Source organism: Vicugna pacos, chromosome 18 (assembly GCF_048564905.1).
Source record: "Vicugna pacos chromosome 18, VicPac4, whole genome shotgun sequence".
Classification (NCBI taxonomy): Eukaryota; Metazoa; Chordata; class Mammalia; order Artiodactyla; family Camelidae; genus Vicugna; species Vicugna pacos.
The window spans coordinates 36,982,437-37,001,238 of NC_133004.1; positions in this window are offsets into that span (position 1 = coordinate 36,982,437).

Genomic DNA, 18,802 nt, shown 5'->3' on the forward strand with positions numbered 1-18,802 from the left:
GTCAGATGGATCACGATTGGTGGAGGCATGAGAGGGATCATCATCTGGAGATACGGGGGTCACTCATGGAGTCATCCTGGGAAAGGGTGCCTGGGAAACAGGAGAGAGAATTGGTCTGTGTTTATGTTCAAACATAATGCTTCTCACCACCAATGGTTAAGAGAAGTCACAATATTTTTGAGTCTAGGGGGAAAGACCTATCTCCAAGGCTACACTAAATGCCTCCATGGATTTTCAAATATGAATTTATTTTGCCAAATTCATTTGGATGCTGTCCTTGAAGAGGGGCTGCCAAAATGAGTGAAAGGAGTCAGAAAGGCCAAACTTCCAGCTATAAATAAACTAGTCTTGGGGACGTGATGTACAGCATGGTGACCATAGTTAATAGCCCTCTATTGCACATTGGGAAGTTGCTAGGAGTGTGGGTCTTAAAAGTTCTCACTACAAGAAAGAAAATTCTGTAACAATGTAAGGTGATGGGTACTAACTAGAGTTACTGTGGTGATCATTTTATAATATATACACACGTTGACTCATTTATGTCATAGACTTGAAACTAATGTAATAATATGTGTCAATTATGACTTAATAAAAATAAAATAAAATATAATCACACTACCATAACAAGATGAACAGACAAGTAAATAATATTACAGTACAAAAAGGGCAAACAAACTACTGTATTAATACTTCTTAATTATACTGATGAATTTTTATAAAATGGAGAAGACCTACACGTGTATATTGGTTTGATGCAGTGACGAATAATAACATTGTAGTTTAACAATGAATAAGAAAAATAGTTTTTAAAAATTAGAATTGAATATAAAGATATTCACACTTAATAAAACATTCCATCACTGAACTAAAATTTGCATTTATCAAATAAGAATGTTATACTTTGCAAAAAAACACCAAACAAAATTAAAAGTAGAGATAAGGAAAGGATTAAGGACAAAAACTATTTTTCTTTAACTTGGCTACTCTCTGGGAAATTCAGGCATAGCAGAATGAAGATCTGGATTCCTAGATCTTAAAAAATAAAATAACCAAGAAGTTACTAAACTTTGCCTTTGTAGAATTTGTCTTCAGATTATGAGGTGTTCCAGCAAGTAGCTGTCCCCAAATGTTTGAAGACTGGGGCACATGTGGCTGCAGCAGAACCATCAGGGACATTTATTAGAAATCTAGATCCCTGAACCCCGTTCCCAAAGGTTGGAGTTCAGTGAGTCATTGGTAGCTCCATCCTCTCACTGCTCACTTGAGGAAACTGAATGGTGGAATATGTATTTTTCTTTCTCGATACATCTCATTAAATTGTTTTTAAGAAAGGCAGAGTATAAATGCATGTGAAATGATGCAGCTGCTTCCAGACTGAGCCGTGATTGGAGCCATGATCTTCAACCTCCCGCCCAGTGTTCTTTTCTGTGCTTTTTTTGGGGTCCATTTGGAGGGTTTCTTTCCTCTTATACCTCCTGCTTGTCTAGCTGGAACACTCAGTTCCTTGAAGGTCATACAGTCTGCCCCTGAGCCCAAAGCAGAATACGTGCTTGTGCATGAAACCCCACAGCTCAATCCTGCACTTCATCAAAGTGCGTGCTTAGCCCCAACGCTCGCGCGTGCCCCTAATACGTTGTGACACCCTATTACTGCAGTGCCTTTATGAGCTTCAAGGGAAATTACATTTTAAATTATAGCATACAAGTATAATGGAAAATCTAATTGTAGCAATGACAGTTTATTTATCAATCATTTATCATTTTGATTTATAAGGTGTCCAACTTGATTTAAAGGTAGCTAATGTTTAAAAATCTCAAAGTACCCATACAACCAAATACACATTGAAAGCAGCAAAGTGAATAACTCCTGCTTTTCTGTAGCTCATCTTTCTCATACCCAAGGCTGAAGCTAGAAACACCAGGAGGTTGACCCCAGGGACCAGCAGGCAGCATCTCAGAACCTCTTAGCATCAAATCTCATTGATTATAGAACTTGGCAGATATAAAATACCCATGTTAACATAGAGCCGGGTTCTGTCATATTCATATTTCTGTGTCCTACGGTCACAGAGCTTGAGAATTTAGAGGTAGAAGGGACTTCCAGAAGTGACCTGATTCCTACACATCCATCCTCCTCCTTCCTCCTAAGGAGCATGCCTTTAAGATTCACAAAAGGGGTCTACAGGTGGAGGTTGGTAGCCCTTCAAATGCAAGCTACTCAATGGTATAAAGTCCCTCCGCCTTGGTCTAAACCTTTGCTCTCTGCCATTTCTCCCTGGGTTTTGCTCAAGGCTCTAAGCACCTCTCTGACTGCCAAATCCATCCTTGCTTGAATTTGATAGTCTCTTGCCAAGCCGGGCTCTGGTCCTGGCCCATCACTGGTCTGGGCTTAACTTTTGCATCCCACAGACACAGTCTACCTAACACCAGACTTCACCTTGCCCTGGCTTGCCACTTTACTGACCCCATCCTGGCTCTGGAAGCTCTGAATGACCTCACTGTGAAGCAAGACCCCAGTTAAAGCATCAGGAGCCTTGGAATGTCTGAAGACTCAGACTTGCAGCAACAAATCAAAATCAGTTTTTTAAGGTGGAGCTGTGCCTGTAGGCCAACTTCAGTGATCATAATAGGGTTTTCCAGAGTTTCTAATTCAACTCAGTGCATACATACGTGCCAGGCACCAAGGGGTCCTACCATGGAAAAGATTTTTCCGGCCCCGAAACTGTTTGAATCTGTCTTTCACCTTCAAAGGCAACGTTCTTTCCACTACACCCTACTGTTCTCCAATATATATCCCACTTTATTTGCTATGTTCAACAACCTTGTTTGGAAAAGTTCTTAGATTCTCTAAGCTGTCACTATGAGAACAGAATTCTCATTTAATTCTTCAGGGCTCTGATATTTGTCTACTAAAGAGGGGTATGATCTGCTTGCAAATATTAGAACACTTAGTTGTCAATAAAAAAGTCTAATTTCCAAATGCCTTGATCACTTAATAATCATTCCTTCTTGAATTGTTCTGACATGGTCCTTAAGGACTCATCATCTTCCCCCACTGAGAAAGACTAATCTCTGAAAATAACTGGTGGCTGAATCATCTGCCCTTGTAAGCAGGATGTGGGCCCCTTGTGATTTGCAATGAAATTCCTCCCATTGTATTGCTTGCAATAAAGAGGTAAAGGTTTTCTTGCAGAAATTTCTCACCCTGACTTGAAGCCATGGAATGCTGGAAAACCAAACACTTTACGTGTTATTGGTGGGAATAGGGTGGACCTAATTCTCTACTGTGGTTTGATTTCCAGAAAGCTGCCCCAGCCCCTGGAAATAACTCCTTTGGGATTTATCTTTAGTACAGTGCTTGGCTTATGGTGAGTCCTCAAAAAACATTAACTGATACATCACCATTATTTTTTATGATTGCTGCTATGTAGTAAACTCTCTTAAAATTGGTCCAATTGAATTGGCTGATATTTTGCAGTTTGTCCAGGGTGGAGGTGGAGAGGACATTTGACCATTTGTTCTAAGAGATCATAATTATGTTTTTAAAAGTCATGACAGCAACATGCATTTTCACTGCACTTCAATGTCACAGGCAAGTTGGGCTTTGAGAAGTCAGCTCAGACACCAAAGTAATGCATGGAAGAAGAAGCTAGAAGGTAATCAGGTTGCCAGGAGCACCAATGTCTTTATCATCTTTGCCTTGCCAGTTACCATGCCAGTCCAGACCAGGCTTACGTGGAAGAGCTGACTTCAGCACCATCAGCAAGTAGGGACTGGAACTGACTGCCACCTGCCAGACCCACACAGCCCTCTGAGCAGTAGCTTCCTCCAATCCCTGTCCACGCTTCTGGGTATATCTTGTTCCACAGCTTAAATAGTAGCTCTCTGCTGGGGCTTTGGGCTCAGGGGCAGACTGTATTCTGCTCTGAGCTGCAGACAGCACAGCTGAACCCCTGCTACCCCTCGATTCTGGGGCTCAGACTCTGTCCCACATGTCTCCTAGGTGGCTGGTACCTCTTATTGATTGAAAGGAGTATCATGTTCCTTGCCTCCTGCTACCTAGAATCTTCCACCATGCTCCATCCACCAGACATGCTCTCCTCGGAACCTGAGAGCAAAGCTAGTTAAATCTACACTCCATTCCTCACACCACCTTGGACACTTGTCATGGGGATTCAGACTCTTCCACCCCAAAGTGGGACCACTTATTGCCAGCCCTCCCTGCACAGATGCTATCTTTCATCTCTAACTCTGAGGACTCAGAGAAGGGAACCAGGAGTCAAGGGGCTGCATGAGTCTCCATCTGAAGCACAGGACATCCTCCACCCTCCTCTGTAGCTTGGCCTCAGCTCGGAGCTTAATCCTTTCACTAGACTTTGAACATCTTCAGGACAGGGACCAAATCTTAGTGTCTGCTTCCCCAGTGCCTAGATAATGCCATGAGCATCTGGCGTGTTCAGTTGGTGTCTGTCGACTACAGGAGCAAACGGACAAGTATCCTTGATTTCCTGCTCCCTAGGATTACTAGAAGATCTAGTTCTGCCATGGTAGCAAAAGAGAAATTTATTTTTCTACTAGCCAACAAGTTAGTAACATAGTATGATTAATACCTGACTTAACAAGTAATGCTTCTAACCAGCTAAAACACATTGTTTGTTACAGAAAATTGAGTTTATTCAACTAAGCGATAGATGGAAAATGCAAATGAAAACCACAACTGACTACCACCTCACCGCCCACTGGGATGGCAATAATAATAATACTAAAATAAACAACAAGTCTTGGTGAGAGTGTGGGGAAATCAGAACACTCTGTACACTGCCAGTGGGAATGTAAAATGGTCCACTCCTCTGTGTACAACAGTTGGGCAACTCCTCAAAAACTTAAACATAGAATTATCATATGACTCAGCAATTCCACTCCTAGGTAAACAACTGTTTCAAAAACAGATACTCAAACAAGCACACGTACATGCATATTCACAATGACCGAAAGGTAGAAACCGCTCAAATGTCCAACCACAGGTGAATATAAACAAATGGTGGCATCTCCATATCACAGAGTATTATGCAGCCATAAAAAGGAATGAAGTACTAATACATGCAACAACAGAGATGAACCTTTAAACATCATGCCAAGTGACAGATACCAGACACAAAAAGTCACATATTGTATAATTCCATGTACATGGACTATCAAGTAGACTTAAATTTACGGAAACTGCAGTCAAATTGGTGAAGATGCTGCAGGGAGGCATGGGATAAAATTACTTAACGGGTAACTTTGGAGTGATAGATATGTTTTGGAGCTAGATAGACATGGTGGTTGCATAACCTTATGAATGTACTGAATTCCATTAAATTGTTCCCTTTAAAATTAATTTTATGCTAGGTGAATTTCAGCTCAAATTATTTTTTTAATTAAGCAATAGATGAATTCACTCACCTTATGTTAATGAGTCCCACTACCAGTGTATGTTATAGACTCTTTTGCTAATCTTATTTTTGTCTTTTCTCCTGTCTGAAATAAAAGGATTCTCTAACAGGTGTTTTAAAAGGCATTAAAATCCGCCCAAAGAGTCAAAGTCGGAGCCTTCTGCAGGCCTTGCACAAATGCAGCTGCTTTGATCCGAAGTCTTAGAACCTGGCAGTACAATCTGGCCCAGTGAAGTTGGATTAGTCCACCCTCAGGCCCAGGACTAGGGAGGTAACCGATGGCCTAGAGGGATGTGCAGGGTATAAAGGGAGGTGTTGCTTCAAAGGCTAGTAGTTGTGCCATTCATAGAGAAGCTGAAATTAGGAAAAAGTGTCTGGTGGCCTGATCAGTCCAAATTTCTGATCTCCCGTATCGTACTTTCTAGTCTGGAACCCAGACACCAAACCTATTAAGCCAAAATCTGGGTGAATACAAACATTAAGTAAATATTCTTGAATAGAGAAGCTTGCTTTCTAGACAAGAAATCAGAATAACATGCTGGATGGTGGTGGAGGAGGCGGAGGGTGGTGTGAGCTAGGGTGGTTGGGGACACCTTCTCTGAGGAAGTGACCAAGGTTTGGACTGACATTCAAACGCTGGGGAAGAGAATTCCAAGTGCCTGCTTCTCGATTCAGCACTTCTGACACACGTGTGGGCTCTCTCCTCACATTAGTGACACTAACCACACAGAGTTAGTGGAGACCCCACAGGTTAAGGGATCTCACAAGACGCACTCCCACAGTCACAAGCAGTGAGTCCCCAGGTTACTAACACTTCTGCCCAGGTTGGCTGCGAATCGAAGATTCCCATGACCCCCTCCAAGGGTTTGATAATTTGCTCTAAAGGCTCACAGAACTCAGGGAAACATGTTCTATACCAATACTGTTTATTATAAGGGATACAATTCAGGAGCAGCCAATCAGAAGAGACGCATAGGGCCAGGTATGGGGATGGACGAGTGTGGACCTTCCAAGCCCTCGCTGGGCACGCCACCCTTCCAGCACTCTGATGTGTTCACCACCCTGGAAGCTCTTCTTACCCCATCGGTTAGGCATGATTGATTCAGTCATCGGCCATTGGTGATGAGGTCAATCTCTAGCCCTCTCCTGTTCCCAGAGGTTGTGGGGCGGAGCTGAAAGTTCCAACCCTCTAATCACTTCTTGGTCTTTCTGACCAGCCCCCATCATCCCGAAGCTGTCTGGGGACCTCAGCCACCAGTCATTTCATCAGCATAAAAAAGATGCTTGTCACCCCAGGGATTCCAAGGGTCTAAGAAGCTCTTGTGTCAGGAGCCAGGGACTCAGACTAAATATGGTAACAAGAGATACTCCTATCATCCCTCTCACTCAGGAAACTCCAGGGTTTTAGGAGCCGTGCACCAGGAACCAGAGGCAGAGATCAAATATGTATTTTTCTTACTGCATCACAGCTGCCCACGGCCATTGCTGCACCAATCCATCTCCCAGAGCCTCCTTCCTGCTCTGACCTGGGCAATTGCTCCAACACCGAGATGGAGCGAAGCCACGCCGATATTGGGCACGATTCACCATGGACATCACGACACAAGGTTAACTTGGTGTGCCTCCTCCCTCCGATTATCAATACCAGCGTGAGACTCTTTCATGGTGGTAGACGTTGCTGGGGAGGGGTGGAGCATCATGCATCTGTTCAGCAGCTGCTCTATCGGGCATAGGACGAATGCACACCTTCTACAGGTAAACCAAATTCACAGCAGTCACAGAGCCAGGGGGGCCCCCTGCACGGGGAACCTCAGTGCTGCAGAGACACGACCGTCAGGCCCACGAGGATCTGAGCAAAGCCGGAAGGGGGCTGTGGGCCTTCCCTGAGCCAGCGGAGATACCACACCTCTTCCCGCAGGCCACATCTAGCCTGCCCCCACTCCCACATCAGTTAGAGAAAGGGAATGCCCACGTGATCTGGGAAATGCCTCTAAGCGCTACCCTTTCTTCTGGGTTCCATGGTTTTCATTTTCACAGCAGTGGTCGAACAAACCCTAGGCCTGTGGCAGCATCAAACTCTATTTCCCCAAGTTTCCATGTCATGTTCTTATTTTAACCAAATCAGGCCATCTAGTTGGAAATAGCCTCAGTTTAACATCTGATCCCTGCTGGGGTGTGTCCACTGTTCCTGGGAGTAAGGCAACACCCCCCCAGCTGGTGACCAGGAGTAGGGAGCGAGGGGAGGAGCAGGGCCTGGAATTTCGGAGCTTGCCTCAGGCTGCCTGTGCAGACCCGCAGCTGCTCTGATTTGCACCAGCTCAGGCCCATGTAGGTTCCTGTCTTTAGAAAGGACTTCTCTGTAGGAAAATCCATGGGGAGCTTGACCACCAAATGACTTCCCAAAAGCCCATCCTCTTCACTACTCTGTGCTTCTATTCATTTTTTTGGGAATTCATCTCTTCCAGGAATTCTGCCCAGACGACCCTCTCCAAACCATCCATTTCATTACAGCAGCTCCCTCAATTCAGCATCATGATGAATCGACTTCTGTCATTGATATCTGAGGTCCAAGAGTTTTCCTTTTTCACTAAGTCATTTTTAAAAATGGGCAATGGAGGAAAGAAGGTTCTTAATTTGACTATTTCTCAAACTTAGACATTAGAAACTTCTCAAAAGCAAGCAGCTTATTTAACTAGTATTACCGTGCCCTTTATTTCATATTTGATGTATTCATAACTGCCTTATTTAACCTCCATACCAAGCCTGCAAAGCAGCTGTGTTCACTGACTTTGTCCAAAGGCACACAGCTGGAAATGTGCCATCAGGATGAAAATTCAGGAGTTTTAACGTCCAGTCCAGCATGGTTTCCATACACCTCTTCTTCCCTGCTGTCTCCTTCTACTTGGCTCATGTAGGTGCTAAGGAAACATTATGAGCCGACAGCAGAGAAATGTGGACCAGGAGAGGTGACACCCTTTTTAGAGTTCAGGAAGGAGAAAGGATCATTCACTTCCTAAGAGCGTCTCCATCCTTCCAACTCACCCCACACTCCCCCACCTCCAAGGCTGCAGGTCATGTGGATTTTTACTCAACTGACTCTGAAATGCTTAAGTTAGTAAATGTAACTCTTCCCCCTTCACGTGACCTGAGACACGGACCTCAGCCTCCTATTAAGCCCAGAAATGAGGAGTCAGCCCTGCACCCCTACAGCCCCAACCGGGGGCTCGAACATGCCCCTGGCCACCTGGGACACACGGGTTTGAAGCCCTCATCCACTCTTCAGGATGGCTCCTTACCTACCAGACCAGAAACCCTAGGGGAGGGAGGTCCCAGCCAAAGCTCTGGTCAGCAACCCATTGTGGGGTTTGGTCATTGATAACTGAGGTCTAGCGTTCTTGGAGGGCCATTTCCAAGGCGGAACCAGAGAGAAAGCGGCTGAGATGGAACTTAGGTGAAATGCTGCTCAGTGTCACCCCTTTGCCATGCACCTTGGTTAAGGTAGGGTTGACTAATTGTACCACGCCAGCCACGGGGGGCAGTCAAGCTGTTGGCACCAGTATTCAAAGGAAGATCAGATTCAGGCCAAAAGGTGGTGACGAGAAGTCGAGGCAGAAGCTGTGCTTCCAGATGGATTTTCATGGACAACGTTCTGCTAGAAAGGAACCCTGGGAAGAGCCAGCAGCACCGCATCCCAGATTCTGCCTCCACTCATCTTAAAGATGCAATGCTCTGAACTCAGCATCTGATCCTCGGTGCCCTGGGTTTCCCTGAGGCACTAACAGACCCTTGGGGGAGAGGCAGCTGCCTCAGTGGGGACTGAATAATGGGAGCAATGGGCAAACAGCAATGCCACTTTTAACTGTGACTGTGAACCTGTCACTTAGCTTCTCAAAACCTCCATTTTCCCATCTGTAAAATGGGAGGAACTGTGGCCCCTCGAGGAGTTGGCTGCGAGGTCTAAAGAGATCAAAGCATGTCAAAGAGCCAGCCCAGGGTTCAGCAGGTGGGACCTGCTTGATAAATGTCACCTCCCTCTGCTCCATTCCACCATCCTCACTGGACATGCCAGAGACCAGCTAGGTCTGCTGCGAGTCTGAGGACATCCAGGGAACTACAGAGGAGGCCCCAACAGATAGATAAGCCGCGCATCATTAGGAGATAATTGACTGGGGAGAGAGGCCAGCAGCCCAAGGTGAGCCACAGGGCACTTTACATATCAATAAGGTCGATTATCAGGGGGTGTCAGCGTCCTTGGTGCTGCTATTAACCTATATTTCTCTTATTAACCTTTCAGAGAAAGAATCTTTCAAAAATAATTATATTAAAGCACAATTCTCTGCAAGTTTAAAAATATGTGAATGTTCCATTTCAGTACTCGTGTCATGAGATAATGAACACCTGATTGCCCAGCTACTGCGATGAGGTTTTTAATCAGAATCCTTTCCTTGCCCTACTGCAGGCTGGGACCAGTCCTGGGTAGGGGGCGGGGAGGGGGCGCTCACCTGGGGAGTATTTAAGGGTTTAAGGGCAGGACTGCGAAAAGGGAAAGAGATTCTGAGAAGAAGGGGAGGGGTCTGTCTTCCCTCTAGAGGAAGCAAAGGGCCACCCACTTGGTGTGTGTTCTGGGGTCCTGGAAGGGGCTCCTCTCCAGTGATACCCCCAAGTCCTATCTCTGGGGCCTGGAATTGGTGTTTTGTTTTGTTTTGTTTTGTTTTGTTTTGTTTTGTTTTGTTTTACAGAGGATAAACTTTGGTTTCACAATGAGAGATCAGAACTCGAGAGCCACCCCTGTTAAAACAGAGGACTGACCAGCTACTCACACGTATTCATCCTGAGAGGCACGTGGCAGGGCTGACTGTGTGCTGAGCACACACAGGGGCAGGTCAGGGATACTGAGGTGTAGAAACCTGAGGCAGTAGGTGGAAGGGGAGGTGGAGGACCAGGGAAGAGTAGAGGGGGGCCGGGAAGAAGGGTGGTGGGCGGACGTATTTGGACATAACTGGATGACCTTGCCCATTCCTGTGACTGCCTTAGAGAGAGACAGGACACAGATACCCTGCCTGGGAGGCGGGCGGCCCTGGAGCTGTTGCCCACCTGCCCTTTCACGCGTGCAGTCCCCACTTGGCTGTGTACTTGGCCAAAATCAGTTGCAGCATCAACAGCCTGTGCAGTCCAAGCAGCACAATCTCAGGGGTTCTGACCGTCGAGATAATGGTTCTCTGCCCTCCACAGTGCCCGCTAGCCTCAGGACATTCGCCTGTGCGCCTGACACTTCAGATCTTTCAGGACAGTGCCTGGCATATAGCGAGTCCTCAATTTACCTTATTCGCAGGGAACAGTGGGAAGTGAAAACGTATGAGGCAGACACAGGAAGCAGCTGAGGGCTTGGCCTTTAAACACAAGCTCAAAGTAGGCGCTGGCCACTTTCCATCCTAATTCTGCCAACATCAGACTTACTCCTCCATTTCTCAGGGTTCTCCCCTCAACCAAGAAGCACCTTTCCAACTCAGTCACTCGAAGTCAGTGGGAAATGGGATTCCTCTCATATTCACTTAAATCACAGTCTTAATGGACTAGAGGGAGGGAGAATATCACCCCTAAACACAGGCCAGAGAGATGGACACAGGGGTCAGCAAAACCACGGCAACACTAGACCTAGGTCATAATAAGCAGGTATGATAGTTACGAATTTCAACCCATTTTATAGATGAGGAAACTGAGTTACAGAGAGGTTAAGGAACTTTCTCAAGGTCACACAGCTAGTAGTGGCAGAACCCGGATTCACATCTAGGCATTTGGCTCTCAGAGTCTGTTTTGTTTTGTTTTGTTTTTTAGCCACAACTCTCTACTGCATAGAGGTGGTAGGTTGACAGTTTAGTCCCCAAGTATAGGTGAGACAGGAGCAAACCAACACAAGGACTTTTGGATGAAAGGGAAGTTTGGGTGATTGGGTGTGGGCTCAGTACAAGCCCTGTGGTCATAATAAGTCAAATGCCAGGGAGTCAAACAGCAGGGCTGAGAAAGACACTAGGATCAAGGCAGGAATCATGTGGCAGGTACAAAGCTAATGTCATATGTCATCTCATGAACCAGCCTTTACTTAAGGTAGATGCCCAGAGAATGAGCATCTGTATCTCCCTCATAAACCATGTTGGGGACAGGAAGGTGACTGGGCACCTGAAGTTTCTCATAGTTGAAGGATCCAGAAGGTGAACGGAGGGCAAATACCAGGTGCTCTAAGGGCGAACCTGATGGAGCCAAATACTGTCTCCAGGATAAAACAGAGAGCCTGCCCGTCAGAGAGGCAATCCAGCACAGTGGTCAGGAACATGCACGCTGGTGCTGCACTGCCTGCCCGTCTTCCCAGCTCCTCCACGTACCAGCTGTGGAGCCCAGGCAGATTGCTGAACCTTCCTGGGCCTCATTTTCCTCAGCGGACGAACAGGGTAGTTGTGAACATTAAACGGGTTAACATAGGCAAGGCTTAGTTCGGTGAATGCCCACTCCATAGTCAGCACTAAACCAGCATGGGAAGAACCGGCAAAGAAACCAACGTTCAGTGGGAGAGAGAAAAAGGAAAATAACCAAGCACACACCAGCACTGTCTCAAATGCAGAGACAACAACCTGCTTCCAAACACTTCCCACCATGGGTATAAAAGTAGTGGACATGTTAGGTGCTAACTGATCCAATGGGAAAAATAATACCTGTCCTGGGGTGTTGTCAGAAATACAGATAATGTAGACTGGGGGTGACAAACCCAGATGCCCTCAGGGTCCAGGACAGGAGGACAGCAAGTCTCCAACTTGGATGTATGAGTGTCATCCGGAGGGCTTGTTAAAACATGGGTTGCTGGGCCCCACCCCTGGGATCCTGAGTCAGTAGGTGTGGAGGGGAGGTGGGCGGTGCCTGGAAGCAGCATCTCTTAACAATTCCCAGGTGATGCCCCAGTGCCACTGGGTCCCAACCACACTGAGGACCACTGGCCTAGAGCAGTAAGGAATGGTGAAGCTGTGGAGAACGGAATAGTGCTGCCATGTAGGAACGTGGCCTCGAGTCACCAAATCTTCAGATGTTTGAAAGAAAAGTCTTAAGTTTGGATTTCTGTGTGCTATATAACCTGATGCCTAAAACACTCTGCAGCCCAAACAAAACATGGCGACCCTCGTGTGACTCCAAGTAGGAGGGTGACAACGTGGGAGGAGCTGGCCTGGGTCCATGCAGACAGTGACAATGACAGGAGGAGAATCAGCCGAAAAGGAGGAAAAGTGTGAGGCAGATCAATTTTAGGACCTAGATGCTCTGCTGCTGTGATAATGTCAAAAAAGTTGAGCAGCTTGTGTTTTTGTCTGAATTTAGAAACAACTCTTCTTGAAGACAGTATGTAAATGAGGTAAGAGAGGGAAAAAATAAAAAGAAACTGAAAGCTGTAGATAACATTCTAATATAAAGGAAAAGCGGAGGGTTGGGGAACCAAAGATAGTTCAGAGAGAGAGATACTGGGGAAGGGAGGTTAGCATCCTAACCAAAGTACACCTGCTGTCAACTTTTAATTAGACGATCTAGGACCCCATGTTAGCCCTGAGAGAGCCATGCTGCATTAAAATTTTTTAAAAAATCTAGTTTCTTAAAAAAAAAGAAAAACACTTTCTGAAAACCAAGAAATGCAAGTCTCAAAAACATCCTTGTTTTCATTTATGCATGTTTCCATGAATAGCACTTGCTAATGAAATTCTCTAATTGTTTATAATATTAATTAAATAGGAATACACATTTGACTTCCACTGGAATCTTTCCATCAAACCAATATCATCAGGCTTTTAAAATTATGAACTAATTTCCCATTGCTTTTATGTGAAATATTACCCTTATGACAATCAATGTCTCTGTGGTTTCAATGCAAGACATAAAAATTAATATTTTTTTTCCCAAAATGAAAGTTTAGGGAGGAGAATATGTTCACATTTTGCTAATCCATTCAGATACATACAAATTTTTATTTATTTATTTATTTTTTAATTTGCATCATTTAGACCAGTTACAACTAAAATCCAATGATTTCTACTTACAATTCTAGTTTAAAAATTTGATTGACATCAGTTCTGTGCTGGCTAAATTCAAAGTCCAAACTACCTATTTAGAAATGGGGGTTGGTGAGTGTTTCATAGCTAGGATTTTGTTTTGTTTGCCTTATTTCTTTATGATCAGTTTGGTTTGAAAGTAGAGATGTAGATTTTAGGAGTTCCCTTTCAGAAGTGGGACTGAAGTCAGGCACTAAAGACAACACCTCGAACCTCAATCAGCCAGCTATTGTAAATCAAACCAAAGGTTCTAAGAATCGGTACTCACTAGCTTTAGGAGACAGCAAATGATCAGTCCTCCAGTTATCAGAGGAGACTTGAGGTGTGAAAAATCAATTATACTCAATACTCCTCAGCAGATAAATGGGGAGTTTGGTTAAACTCAGCCTGACCATGAGCACACCTGGGTTGTGTGCCCGGGCTGAGCCATCCAAGGGCAGGGTCGAAGAATCACTGACTCTCAAAGTGGCCTTAAAAGTCATCTAGTCCACACAATTGTTTACTTCTTTTTTGATTGTGTCTTACTCCATGACCTCGTTCTAACTCTGAGCCCCTTCCTACCCATTTAAGTAGACACATGTGAGGCTGTATTTTAACCTCTGATTTACTTAATCACCTTTGCTGTGCCTAAGATCCAAGGCCACAATTTCTGTTTCCATAGGAATAAGATTCATGGTGGCTGCCCCATCCCCCACCAACGTTCATTTTTGTGTCGCCTACATCAGCTTTCCTGGACACTCCCATCTTCATGGAATGTTCTCCATGCCAAGCCGAGAGACCTTCAGAATTGGCCATAAACCCAAACCATAGCCCACCATGGGTCCCATCTATCCAAGTAGTACCCACATCCTCCTTTCTTCCTGGAGCTCATGTGTTGGTAGAAAGAATCCTTGAAAATAGCACCTCCTGGTCCTCAGTCTGCTTCCTTAGAGAGACATCATGGTCCCCAGCAATGCTTCTCCCCTCTTCCCGCACAGATTTAAAAAGACAACACCCATAGTGTCGGACAGTAAACGTCACCGAGTGGCAGACAGTCGGGCATAGGGATCCAGTGCATCTTCATCTTCCATTTTGGTTACCTCCGTCACCTAATGAAAGCTTAGACGTGGAGAAGTGACTGGCACTGAGGCTCAAAGGGGGAGTAGAATTAATGTGGAACATTAGGCTGGGAAATGTCCAGGTTCCTTATTTTCACAGTGAAGTGACTAAACTCCAAAGTGTCACGAAACAGGCATGGTTCTCGTCCTAGCTGCGCCACTTACAAGCGGGGCTACCTTGGGAGGACAGCTGAAGCTGTCTTTATTTACTATTCAGCAAAATGAGGAAAATGATCACTGCCTCACAGAGGCCTTGAGCAGGGGAAACAGACATCCTTGTGAAGGACCCTGAGGACTCTGCGAATACCGGAGACGCTGGCCAAGGCAACCCCTTTTTCATCCACTGATCTTTTAAGAAAGGGCACCAAGCAGTAAAAAAGAGCAGCTCTTTGAAGAGAGATTCTGGGACTAAATTATGGATCCATCACTGACCTGTGCTGTTTCACATTTCTGAGCTTCGAATTCATTGCTTGCAAGTGGGAAATGTGAGGTTCACCTCACTCAGTTGACGTGTGGCACCAGCACAGAGTAGGCACTTGATAAACGCTTATTTTTTTCCCTTTTGAGTTCTCATCCTGGCTCTGGTGCATCTGTATGTAACCTTGGGAGAGTTATTTAACCTTTCTGGATCTGAGTTGTCCTACCCACAAAACTAGGGGATTTGACAAGATCCCCTTTGAATTTCTTTCCAATTCTTACATTCTATGATTCTGTGACTTTGAGCCACCCCAGGGATATGGTAATGGGTTACATTACACAAAAGGCTTGGATGTAATATTATGAGCTGTAACACTGGCTTCCAGCAAACTCTCCTGCTCTCCCCAGCAGAATTCCCCATTGTTCTCAGTGTAATGAATAATCTAACACAACACATGCTCTATCTGAGCCCTGCCCATGTCCATACTCGGGGCCAGCCGGAGGCAACACTGTAAAGCTGAAGAAGGATACTGTCAGGATCTCCTCTTCCCCCCTGCAATGCCCTTCCCCATGTGAAAGTACTCACTCACTTTGACATCACCACCAGGGCCAATACTTCATGCTCTAACTACTTCCTGCTCCCACCAGAGCTACAAAATTCCCCATCCGTTTGTTCCAGTTGAAATGATTTGTTTAAGTATGTATCACTTGCTTTAAAAGATACAAAGGTGAACAGGACAGAGTACCTCTCCTCAGGGTCCCTCAGTCTTAAAGGGAGGGGGTCTGAACACACAATGATCAACTGGAAAACATCATGCACAAGCATAAAAATAAACTAACCATCTTGTAGAAAAGGAAGAGAACACTCCTCCCTGAAGTGAGGAGGGAAGGCTTTGGAAGGTGGCATCTGAGCTGTCCCACAGGTACAGGTAGGATCTGGCCGGCAGTGACGGAGAACAAGAGCATTGCAGGCAGAGAAAAAAATTATCAACACAAATACGAAGTGAGAAAGCATACAGTGAGTTTCAGAACCTGAGGATAATCTGACTTCGCTGCGTTGCATGAAAGCAATGAATGAGGTTTGTAAGGCTGGTTGAAACCCTATCATGAAGTGCCTGAGAAGCCTAATTAAGGATTTTATTTTCAATAGACAGTGGAGAGCTATTGAAGGGGCTGGGCCTGAATTCAGAAGAGGAGTGGGGCTGGAAGTCCGGGCTGGAAGTCCAGACTGGAAAGTCAGCTGAACACAGAGAAGTGGCAGCAGAAGCCGTGAGACTGATTACGTTTGTAAGAAGATGGGTATTGCAGGAGAAGGGCTGGGCACCAAGCATGGAGCCTTGGGGATGCTACAAGGATGAGGCCGGAGGAGGAAAAGGGGTCAGAGAAGGGTGTGGACATACATCTGGAGTCAGCATTGTGGAAGACAGGGAAGCAAGGGAATTCCAGGAACGGTTATAGATGGTGGTCCACTCCCACGGGTGTCATCACGTTACTCTAGAAATAGTGCCTTATCCTGCAGCTCCTGGGTTCATCCGTCGGGGGAGTGATTCAGAACAGGCGGCCCCACTATCCCTCTCCTGAGTCTCAGCCCTGCACTGGTTCAGGTGGGAGTCCCAGCCTTTCCCAACATCTGCATCAGCCCCCATAGACCAGCTTTAGTGGGAGAGTCCATTTCAACAGAATCCCTCCTCGAGGAGGATAGCTTTGTCTGTAGGAAGACCTTAGTTAGCCCACAGGGAGCAGGTGAGATGCTACAGAAAATATTCACGAGGAGATAGGAGGACTTAGAGGGTGGACAGAAGGAAGCTGCTTTGCACAACAGAGGGGAAAAATGAGGAACTCTTGAGGTCAGGCTGGAGCGGAGAGGCCGAGGTCCTGAGATGGGAGTGGGAATGAGGAAAAGGAATCTACAGGCTGCAGTAAGGCTGAGACTGGGGGCTGAGGTGGGGCAAAAGACATCTGAAGAATTGATATTCCACGGAGGAACCTTAAATGCATGTTACTAAGTGCAGGACGCCAATCTGAAAAGGCTACGTACTGTATGATTCCAACGATACGACATTCTGGAAAAGGCTAAACAAACTGTGGAGGCAGTGAAAAGTCTAGTGGTTGCCGGGGTTCGGTGTGTGTGGGGGGGTTGGGGTAAGCAGGCAGAGCACAGAGGATTGGGGGGCAGCGAAATTGTTCTCTATAATACTGCAGTGGTGGAGACGTGTCATGATCCATTTGTCCAAACCCATCAATGTACAACACCAAGAGTGAACAGTAATGTAAACTATGGACCTTGGGTGATAATGACGTGTCAATGTAGGTTCGTCAACTGCAATAAACATGCCACTCCAGTGCCAGATGTTCCCGGTGGGGGAGGCTAGCTGCGGGAGCGGAGGGGTATGTGGGAACTGCAACTTTCTGCTCAACTTTGCCACAAATCTAAAACTGCTCTAAAAAGTAAATCTATTTAAAAGGAACAACATTGACATGGATATTGCTTCTTTTAAATACTTGTTTACATTGCTGCTTGGTAAACCTCTCTTCAGTCAATTCTTTCTTCCCTGTCTCCCAGCCTTCTCTCACCAACACTTTGTCAGAGTACACAGAAGCCAAAACATCCTTGGCATACGTGGATTTTTTTTAAAATTTACTATGTGAGAAACTAGTGCAGAGGTTAAGTTTTAGGTCCAGAGACAATCCTCACAAGCCCAGAATCCACGAGACAGAGGGAACCTGGAGGGTCCAAGTCTTAGAAACGTTATAGAAATTGGGGCAGTGGGAGACGGAGGAGTTTGGGTTTTCGCCAAGGCTGGAATCAGAAGGGTGAGACACCCTTATCCAGACCTCAGGGTCCAGGGATCCCTCACTGACAGCCTGGTTCTGTCCGGAAGGTTGCATAGTTCATCACAGCTACGTTTTGCAATAGCTGTGATTCTGGAGAACAGGCTGGAGTAGAGGAAAGGACACCACATGAACTGGGAAAGGGCAGACAAGGTCTCTTATCTGAGCTATGACATGGCCACTAGCTTTGACCTTGACCAAGCGCTCAGCTTTTATGGTCTTTCCTGCTCTGAAATCCTATGCTTCTCAATGAGGACGTCCACCTTTCTTTGACACTTCCAAGAGAAAAGCACTGTTTGTAAGCAAGTGACGCAGTATACAGGCAGCAGGCTTTCCAAACACCCGTGTTACTGTATCCCAACACTTACAGCATTTCCCCCTGGAAACACAGGGCTTCCTCTGCCTCAGGGATCACCAAGTGGCAAATGCTGGCCCTGCCTGCCTGCTCCAGAGGACTGACTGAGCTCCCCTGTTGATCCCCGGCTGGCTGCAGCCAGCCAGCACCTACAACACCCCGGCAGCTGCCGGACCGGGGCGGGGGGGGGGGGCAGGGAAGAGCGCCCAGAGCCCTCTGCGGGGCCCAGGGCTGCGGCATCCCTGTAAGCGTGGGGCATGGTGAAATAGTCTCCCCCACTTCCATTCATCTCTCCAGGGCCCCGTGAGGTCAGAGATGTTTAAACAGCGGTAGAGACTGAACTGCGCACCTGGCTGGCTCTCTAATCTAACGCCCCCTGGGCTGCAGCCTCCCTCAGTCAGGGCCAAACTGCCAGGTGAGCCATAGGTGAACGGCAAAGTGTGCAAATATTTGGCTTCATTCACGTCCAAGTAAATCTTTTTTCCTTTCCCTGAGCTCTCAGAAAACCCAGCAAAGCTCCAGGACCTGATCAGGAGCAGAGATTTATGCATGTAAGACACACCCTGCTTAAAGAAAACCCAAGGCC